The sequence below is a fragment of the Schistocerca piceifrons genome, unplaced genomic scaffold, assembly GCF_021461385.2.
Source record: "Schistocerca piceifrons isolate TAMUIC-IGC-003096 unplaced genomic scaffold, iqSchPice1.1 HiC_scaffold_1746, whole genome shotgun sequence".
In the NCBI taxonomy this organism is placed as follows: Eukaryota; Metazoa; Arthropoda; class Insecta; order Orthoptera; family Acrididae; genus Schistocerca; species Schistocerca piceifrons.
The window spans coordinates 852,992-862,304 of record NW_025727619.1 but is presented as its reverse complement, the minus strand read 5'-3'; positions in this window follow the sequence as shown (position 1 = coordinate 862,304).

The following is a 9,313-nucleotide window of genomic DNA, read 5'->3' as shown; positions in this document are numbered from 1 at the left end:
AATGGTTCAAAACATAGCTAGTAAGAAGAGTCAGCCATCTCGTTCTTAAGTAGGCATTGTGGCGTTTCTATTTAATTCCGTTGAAATTCGTGTGTTTCATCGTCAATAAGAAGGTCAGAGGGATACAGTAAACCTGAAGTGAAGTATCGGGATCTATAACTAGAGTCACGGGAATGGTTCAAACATAGTCAGTAAGAAGAGTCAATCTTCTTGTACTTAAGTCGGCATTTTGCCTTTTGTGTTTGATTCCGATGCAATTTCTGTGCTTCTTCGTCAATAAGAAGGTCCAAGAGATGCAGTAAACCTGAAGTGAAGCATCGGAATATATAACTAGTGTCACAGGAATGGGTCAAAACATAGCCAGTAAGAAGAGTCAGTCATTTTGTACTTAAGTAGGCATTGTGGCGTTTCTATTTGATTCCGTTGCAACTTCTGCGTTTCATCGTCAATAAGAAGGTCAGAGGGATACAGTAAACCTGAAGTGAAGCATCGGGATCTATAACTAGAGTCACGGGAATGGTTCAAACATAGTCAGTAAGAAGAGTCAGTCTTCTTGTATTTATGTCGGCATTGTGCCTTTTGTACTAATTCCGATGCAATATCTGTGTTTCATCGTCAATAAGAAGGTCCAAGGGATACAGTAAACCTGAAGTGAAGCATCGGAATCTATAACTAGTGTCACAGGAATGTTTCAAAGCATAGACAGTAGGAAAAGTCAGCCGTCTTGTACTTAAGTCGGCATTGTGCCTTTTCCATTTAATTCCGATGCAATTTCTGTGTTTCATTGAGAATAAGACGGTCAGAGGGATACAGTAAACCTGAAGTGAAGCATCGGGATCAATGACTAGTGCCACAGGAATGGTTCAAAACATAGACAGTAAGATGAGTCAGTCTTCTTGTACTTACGTCGGCATTGTGCCTTTTTTATTTAATTCCGATGCAATTTCTGTGTTTCATCGTCAATAAGAAGATCAAAGGGATACAGTAAACCTGAAGTGAAGCATCGGAATCTATAACTAGTGTCACAGGAATGGTTCAAAACATAGACAGTAGGAAGAGTCAGTCTACTTGTACTTAAGTCGGCATTGTGCCTTTTGTATTTAATTCCGATGCAATTTCTGTGTTTCATCGTCAATAAGAAGGTCCAAGGGATACACTAAAGCTGAAGTGAAGCATCGGAATTATGAACTGGTCTCACAGGAATGGATCAAACCATAGACAGTAAGAAGAGTCAGTCTTCTTGTATTTAGGTCTTCATTGAGACTTATGTCTTTAATTCCGATGCAATTTCTGTGTTTCATCGTCAACAAGAAGGTCCAAGGGAAACAGTAAACCTGAAGTGAAGCATCGGAATCTAAAAGTCGTCTCACAGGAAAGGTTCAAAACACAGACAGTAAGAAGTGTCAGCCTTATTGTACTTAAGTCAGCATTGTGCCTTTTGTGTTTGATTCCGATGCAAACTCTGTGTTTCATCGTGATTACGAAGGTACAAGGGGTACAGTCAACCCGAGGTGAAGTATCGGAATCTAAAACTGGTCTCACAGGAGAGATTCAAAACATAGACGGTAAGAAGAGTCAGTCTTCTTTTACTTAAGTCGGCATTGTGCCTTTTGTATTTAATTCCGAAGCAATTTTGTGTTTCATCGTCAATAAGAAGGTCAGAGGGATACAGTAAACCTGAAGTGAAGCATCGGAATCTATAACTAGTGTCACAGGAATGGTTCAAAGCATAGACAGTAAGAAAAGTCAGTCGTCTTGTACTTAAGTCGGCATTGTGCCTTTTCTATTTAATTCCGATGCAATTTCTGTGTTTCATCGAGAATAAGAAGGTCAGAGGGATGCAGCAAACCTGAAGTGAAGCATCCGAATCTATAACTAGTGTCACAGGAATGATTCAAAACATAGTCAGTAAAAAGAGTCAATCTTCTTGTACTTAAGTCGGCATTGTGCCTTTTGTATTTAATTCCGATGCAATTGCTGTGTTTCATCGTGAATAAGAAGGTCAGAGGGATACAGTAAACCTGAAGTGAAGCATCCGAATCCATAACTAGTGTCACAGGAATGGTTCAAAACGTAGTCAGTAAAAAGAGTCAGTCTTCTTGTACTTAAGTCGGCGTTGTGCCTTTTTCATTTAATTCCGATGCAATTTCTGTGTTTCATCGTCACTAAGAAGGTCAGAGGGATACAGTAAACCTGAAGTGAAGCATCGGAATCTATAACTAGTGTCACAGGAATGGTTCTAATCATAGTCAGTAAGAAGAGTCAGTCTTTTTGTACTTAAGTCGGCATTGTGCCTTTTGTGTTTAATTCCGATGCAAGTTCTGTGTTTCATCGTCAATAAGAAGGTCCAAGAGATACAGTAAACCTGAAGTGAAGCATCGGAATCAATAACTAGTGTCACAGGAATGGTTCAAAACATAGACAGTAAGATGAGTCAGTCTTCTTGTACTTAAGTCGGCATTGTGCCTTTTGTATTTAATTCCGATGCAATATCTGTGTTTTATCGTCAATAAGAAGGTCCAAGGGATACAGTAAACCTGAAGTGAAGCATCTGAATCTATAACTAGTGTCACAGGAATGCTTCAAAACATAGACAGTAAGATGAGTCAGTCTTCTTGTACTTAAGTCGGCATTGTGCCTTTTGTATTTAATTCCGATGCAATATCTGTGTTTCATCGTCAATAAGAAGGTCCAAGGGATACAGTAAACCTGAAGTGAAGCATCGGAATCTATAACTAGTGTCACAGGAATGCTTCAAAACATAGACAGTAAGATGAGTCAGTCTTCTTGTACTTAAGTCGGCATTGTGCCTTTTGTGTTTAATTCCGATGCAATTTCTGTGTTTCATCGACAATAAGAAGGTCCAAGGGAAACAGTAAACCTGAAGTGAAGGATCGGAATCTAAAAGTCGTCGCACAGGAAAGGTTCAAAACATAGACAGTAAGAAGTGTCGCCTTATTGTACTTATGTCGGCATTGTGCCTTTTGTCTTTGATTCCGGTGCAGTCTCTGTGTTTCATCGTGAATACGAAGGTCCAAGGGATACAGTAAACCTGAAGTGAAGCATCGGAATCTATAACTAGTGTCACAGGAATGGTTCTAATCATAGTCAGTAAGAAGAGTCAGTCTTTTTGTACTTAACTCGGCATTGTGCCTTTTGTGTTTAATTCCGATGCAATTTCTGTGTTTCTTCGTCAATAAGAAGGTCCAAGAGATACAGTAATGCTGAAGTGAAGCATCGGAATATATAACTAGTGTCACAGGACTGGTTCAAAACATAGCCAATAAGAAGAGTCAGTCTTCTTGTACTTAAGTAGGCTTTGTGGCGTTTCTATTTAATTCCGTTGCAATATCTGTGTTTCATCGTCAATAAGAAGGTCAGAGGGATACAGTAAACCTGAAGTGAAGCATCGGGATCTATAACTAGAGTCACGGGAATGGTTCAAACATAGTCAGTAAGAAGAGTCAGTCTTCTTGTATTTAAGTCGGCATTGTGCCTTTTGTACTAATTCCGATGCAATATCTGTGTTTCATCGTCAATAAGAAGGTCCAAGGCATACAGTAAAGCTGGAGTGAAGCATCGGTATCTATAACTAGTGTCACAGGAATGGTTCTAATCATAGTCAGTAAGAAGAGTCAGTCTTTTTGTACTTAAGTCGGCATTGTGCCTTTTGTGTTTAATTCCGATGCAATTTCTGTGTTTCTGCGTCAATAAGAAGGTCCAAGAGATACAGTAAACCTGAAGTGAAGCATCGGAATATATAAGTACTGTCACAGGAATGGTTCATAACATAGCGAGTAAGAAGAGTCAGCCATCTCGTTCTTAAGTAGGCATTGTGGCGTTTCTATTTAATTCCGTTGAAATTCGTGTGTTTCATCGTCAATAAGAAGGTCAGAGGGATACAGTAAACCTGAAGTGAAGTATCGGGATCTATAACTAGAGTCACGGGAATGGTTCAAACATAGTCAGTAAGAAGAGTCAATCTTCTTGTACTTCAGTCGGCATTTTGCCTTTTGTGTTTGATTCCAATGCAATTTCTGTGCTTCTTCGTCAATAAGAAGGTCCAAGAGATACAGTAAACCTGAAGTGAAGCATCGGAATATATAACTAGTGTCACAGGAATGGGTCAAAACATAGCCAGTAAGAAGAGTCAGTCATTTTGTACTTAAGTAGGCATTGTGGCGTTTCTATTTGATTCCGTTGCAACTTCTGCGTTTCATCGTCAATAAGAAGGTCAGAGGGATACAGTAAACCTGAAGTGAAGCATCGGGATCTATAACTAGAGTCACGGGAATGGTTCAAACATAGTCAGTAAGAAGAGTCAGTCTTCTTGTATTTATGTCGGCATTGTGCCTTTTGTACTATTTCCGATGCAATATCTGTGTTTCATCGTCAATAAGAAGGTCCAAGGGACACAGTAAACCTGAAGTGAAGCATCGGAATCTATAACTAGTGTCACAGGAATGTTTCAAACCATAGACAGTAGGAAAAGTCAGCCGTCTTGTACTTAAGTCGGCATTGTGCCTTTTCCATTTAATTCCGATGCAATTTCTGTGTTTCATCGAGAATAAGACGGTCAGAGGGATACAGTAAACCTGAAGTGAAGCATCGGAATCAATGACTAGTGTCACAGGAATGGTTCAAAACATAGACAGTAAGATGAGTCAGTCTTCTTGTACTTACGTCGGCATTGTGCCTTTTTTATTTAATTCCGATGCAATTTCTGTGTTTCATCGTCAATAAGAAGATCAAAGGGATACAGTAAACCTGAAGTGAAGCATCGGAATCTATAACTAGTGTCACAGGAATGCTTCAAAACATAGACAGTAAGATGAGTCAGTCTTCTTGTACTTAAGTCGGCATTGTGCCTTTTGTATTTAATTCCGATGCAATATCTGTGTTTTATCGTCAATAAGAAGGTCCAAGGGATACAGTAAACCTGAAGTGAAGCATCTGAATCTATAACTAGTGTCACAGGAATGCTTCAAAACATAGACAGTAAGATGAGTCAGTCTTCTTGTACTTAAGTCGGCATTGTGCCTTTTGTATTTAATTCCGATGCAATATCTGTGTTTCATCGTCAATAAGAAGGTCCAAGGGATACAGTAAACCTGAAGTGAAGCATCGGAATCTATAACTAGTGTCACAGGAATGCTTCAAAACATAGACAGTAAGATGAGTCAGTCTTCTTGTACTTAAGTCGGCATTGTGCCTTTTGTATTTAATTCCGATGCAATTTCTGTGTTTCATCGACAATAAGAAGGTCCAAGGGAAACAGTAAACCTGAAGTGAAGGATCGGAATCTAAAAGTCGTCGCACAGGAAAGGTTCAAAACATAGACAGTAAGAAGTGTCGCCTTATTGTACTTATGTCGGCATTGTGCCTTTTGTCTTTGATTCCGGTGCAGTCTCTGTGTTTCATCGTGAATACGAAGGTCCAAGGGATACAGTAAACCTGAAGTGAAGCATCGGAATCTATAACTAGTGTCACAGGAATGGTTCTAATCATAGTCAGTAAGAAGAGTCAGTCTTTTTGTACTTAAGTCGGCATTGTGCCTTTTGTGTTTAATTCCGATGCAATTTCTGTGTTTCTTCGTCAATAAGAAGGTCCAAGAGATACAGTAATGCTGAAGTGAAGCATCGGAATATATAACTAGTGTCACAGGACTGGTTCAAAACATAGCCAATAAGAAGAGTCAGTCTTCTTGTACTTAAGTAGGCTTTGTGGCGTTTCTATTTAATTCCGTTGCAATATCTGTGTTTCATCGTCAATAAGAAGGTCAGAGGGATACAGTAAACCTGAAGTGAAGCATCGGGATCTATAACTAGAGTCACGGGAATGGTTCAAACATAGTCAGTAAGAAGAGTCAGTCTTCTTGTATTTAAGTCGGCATTGTGCCTTTTGTACTAATTCCGATGCAATATCTGTGTTTCATCGTCAATAAGAAGGTCCAAGGCATACAGTAAAGCTGGAGTGAAGCATCGGTACCTATAACTAGTGTCACAGGAATGGTTCTAATCATAGTCAGTAAGAAGAGTCAGTCTTTTTGTACTTAAGTCGGCATTGTGCCTTTTGTGTTTAATTCCGATGCAATTTCTGTGTTTCTGCGTCAATAAGAAGGTCCAAGAGATACAGTAAACCTGAAGTGAAGCATCGGAATATATAAGTACTGTCACAGGAATGGTTCATAACATAGCGAGTAAGAAGAGTCAGCCATGTCGTTCTTAAGTAGGCATTGTGGCGTTTCTATTTAATTCCGTTGAAATTCGTGTGTTTCATCGTCAATAAGAAGGTCAGAGGGATACAGTAAACCTGAAGTGAAGTATCGGGATCTATAACTAGAGTCACGGGAATGGTTCAAACATAGTCAGTAAGAAGAGTCAATCTTCTTGTACTTCAGTCGGCATTTTGCCTTTTGTGTTTGATTCCAATGCAATTTCTGTGCTTCTTCGTCAATAAGAAGGTCCAAGAGATACAGTAAACCTGAAGTGAAGCATCGGAATATATAACTAGTGTCACAGGAATGGGTCAAAACATAGCCAGTAAGAAGAGTCAGTCATTTTGTACTTAAGTAGGCATTGTGGCGTTTCTATTTGATTCCGTTGCAACTTCTGCGTTTCATCGTCAATAAGAAGGTCAGAGGGATACAGTAAACCTGAAGTGAAGCATCGGGATCTATAACTAGAGTCACGGGAATGGTTCAAACATAGTCAGTAAGAAGAGTCAGTCTTCTTGTATTTATGTCGGCATTGTGCCTTTTGTACTAATTCCGATGCAATATCTGTGTTTCATCGTCAATAAGAAGGTCCAAGGGATACAGTAAACCTGAAGTGAAGCATCGGAATCTATAACTAGTGTCACAGGAATGTTTCAAACCATAGACAGTAGGAAAAGTCAGCCGTCTTGTACTTAAGTCGGCATTGTGCCTTTTCCATTTAATTCCGATGCAATTTCTGTGTTTCATCGAGAATAAGACGGTCAGAGGGATACAGTAAACCTGAAGTGAAGCATCGGAATCAATGACTAGTGTCACAGGAATGGTTCAAAACATAGACAGTAAGATGAGTCAGTCTTCTTGTACTTACGTCGGCATTGTGCCTTTTTTATTTAATTCCGATGCAATTTCTGTGTTTCATCGTCAATAAGAAGATCAAAGGGATACAGTAAACCTGAAGTGAAGCATCGGAATCTATAACTAGTGTCACAGGAATGCTTCAAAACATAGACAGTAAGATGAGTCAGTCTTCTTGTACTTAAGTCGGCATTGTGCCTTTTGTATTTAATTCCGATGCAATATCTGTGTTTTATCGTCAATAAGAAGGTCCAAGGGATACAGTAAACCTGAAGTGAAGCATCTGAATCTATAACTAGTGTCACAGGAATGCTTCAAAACATAGACAGTAAGATGAGTCAGTCTTCTTGTACTTAAGTCGGCATTGTGCCTTTTGTATTTAATTCCGATGCAATATCTGTGTTTCATCGTCAATAAGAAGGTCCAAGGGATACAGTAAACCTGAAGTGAAGCATCGGAATCTATAACTAGTGTCACAGGAATGCTTCAAAACATAGACAGTAAGATGAGTCAGTCTTCTTGTACTTAAGTCGGCATTGTGCCTTTTGTATTTAATTCCGATGCAATTTCTGTGTTTCATCGACAATAAGAAGGTCCAAGGGAAACAGTAAACCTGAAGTGAAGGATCGGAATCTAAAAGTCGTCGCACAGGAAAGGTTCAAAACATAGACAGTAAGAAGTGTCGCCTTATTGTACTTATGTCGGCATTGTGCCTTTTGTCTTTGATTCCGGTGCAGTCTCTGTGTTTCATCGTGAATACGAAGGTCCAAGGGATACAGTAAACCTGAAGTGAAGCATCGGAATCTATAACTAGTGTCACAGGAATGGTTCTAATCATAGTCAGTAAGAAGAGTCAGTCTTTTTGTACTTAAGTCGGCATTGTGCCTTTTGTGTTTAATTCCGATGCAATTTCTGTGTTTCTTCGTCAATAAGAAGGTCCAAGAGATACAGTAATGCTGAAGTGAAGCATCGGAATATATAACTAGTGTCACAGGACTGGTTCAAAACATAGCCAATAAGAAGAGTCAGTCTTCTTGTACTTAAGTAGGCTTTGTGGCGTTTCTATTTAATTCCGTTGCAATATCTGTGTTTCATCGTCAATAAGAAGGTCAGAGGGATACAGTAAACCTGAAGTGAAGCATCGGGATCTATAACTAGAGTCACGGGAATGGTTCAAACATAGTCAGTAAGAAGAGTCAGTCTTCTTGTATTTAAGTCGGCATTGTGCCTTTTGTACTAATTCCGATGCAATATCTGTGTTTCATCGTCAATAAGAAGGTCCAAGGCATACAGTAAAGCTGGAGTGAAGCATCGGTATCTATAACTAGTGTCACAGGAATGGTTCTAATCATAGTCAGTAAGAAGAGTCAGTCTTTTTGTACTTAAGTCGGCATTGTGCCTTTTGTGTTTAATTCCGATGCAATTTCTGTGTTTCTGCGTCAATAAGAAGGTCCAAGAGATACAGTAAACCTGAAGTGAAGCATCGGAATATATAAGTACTGTCACAGGAATGGTTCATAACATAGCGAGTAAGAAGAGTCAGCCATCTCGTTCTTAAGTAGGCATTGTGGCGTTTCTATTTAATTCCGTTGAAATTCGTGTGTTTCATCGTCAATAAGAAGGTCAGAGGGATACAGTAAACCTGAAGTGAAGTATCGGGATCTATAACTAGAGTCACGGGAATGGTTCAAACATAGTCAGTAAGAAGAGTCAATCTTCTTGTACTTCAGTCGGCATTTTGCCTTTTGTGTTTGATTCCAATGCAATTTCTGTGCTTCTTCGTCAATAAGAAGGTCCAAGAGATACAGTAAACCTGAAGTGAAGCATCGGAATATATAACTAGTGTCACAGGAATGGGTCAAAACATAGCCAGTAAGAAGAGTCAGTCATTTTGTACTTAAGTAGGCATTGTGGCGTTTCTATTTGATTCCGTTGCAACTTCTGCGTTTCATCGTCAATAAGAAGGTCAGAGGGATACAGTAAACCTGAAGTGAAGCATCGGGATCTATAACTAGAGTCACGGGAATGGTTCAAACATAGTCAGTAAGAAGAGTCAGTCTTCTTGTATTTATGTCGGCATTGTGCTTTTTGTACTAATTCCGATGCAATATCTGTGGTTCATCGTCAATAAGAAGGTCCAAGGGATACAGTAAACCTGAAGTGAAGCATCGGAATCTATAACTAGTGTCACAGGAATGTTTCAAACCATAGACAGTAGGAAAAGTCAGCCGTCTTGTACTT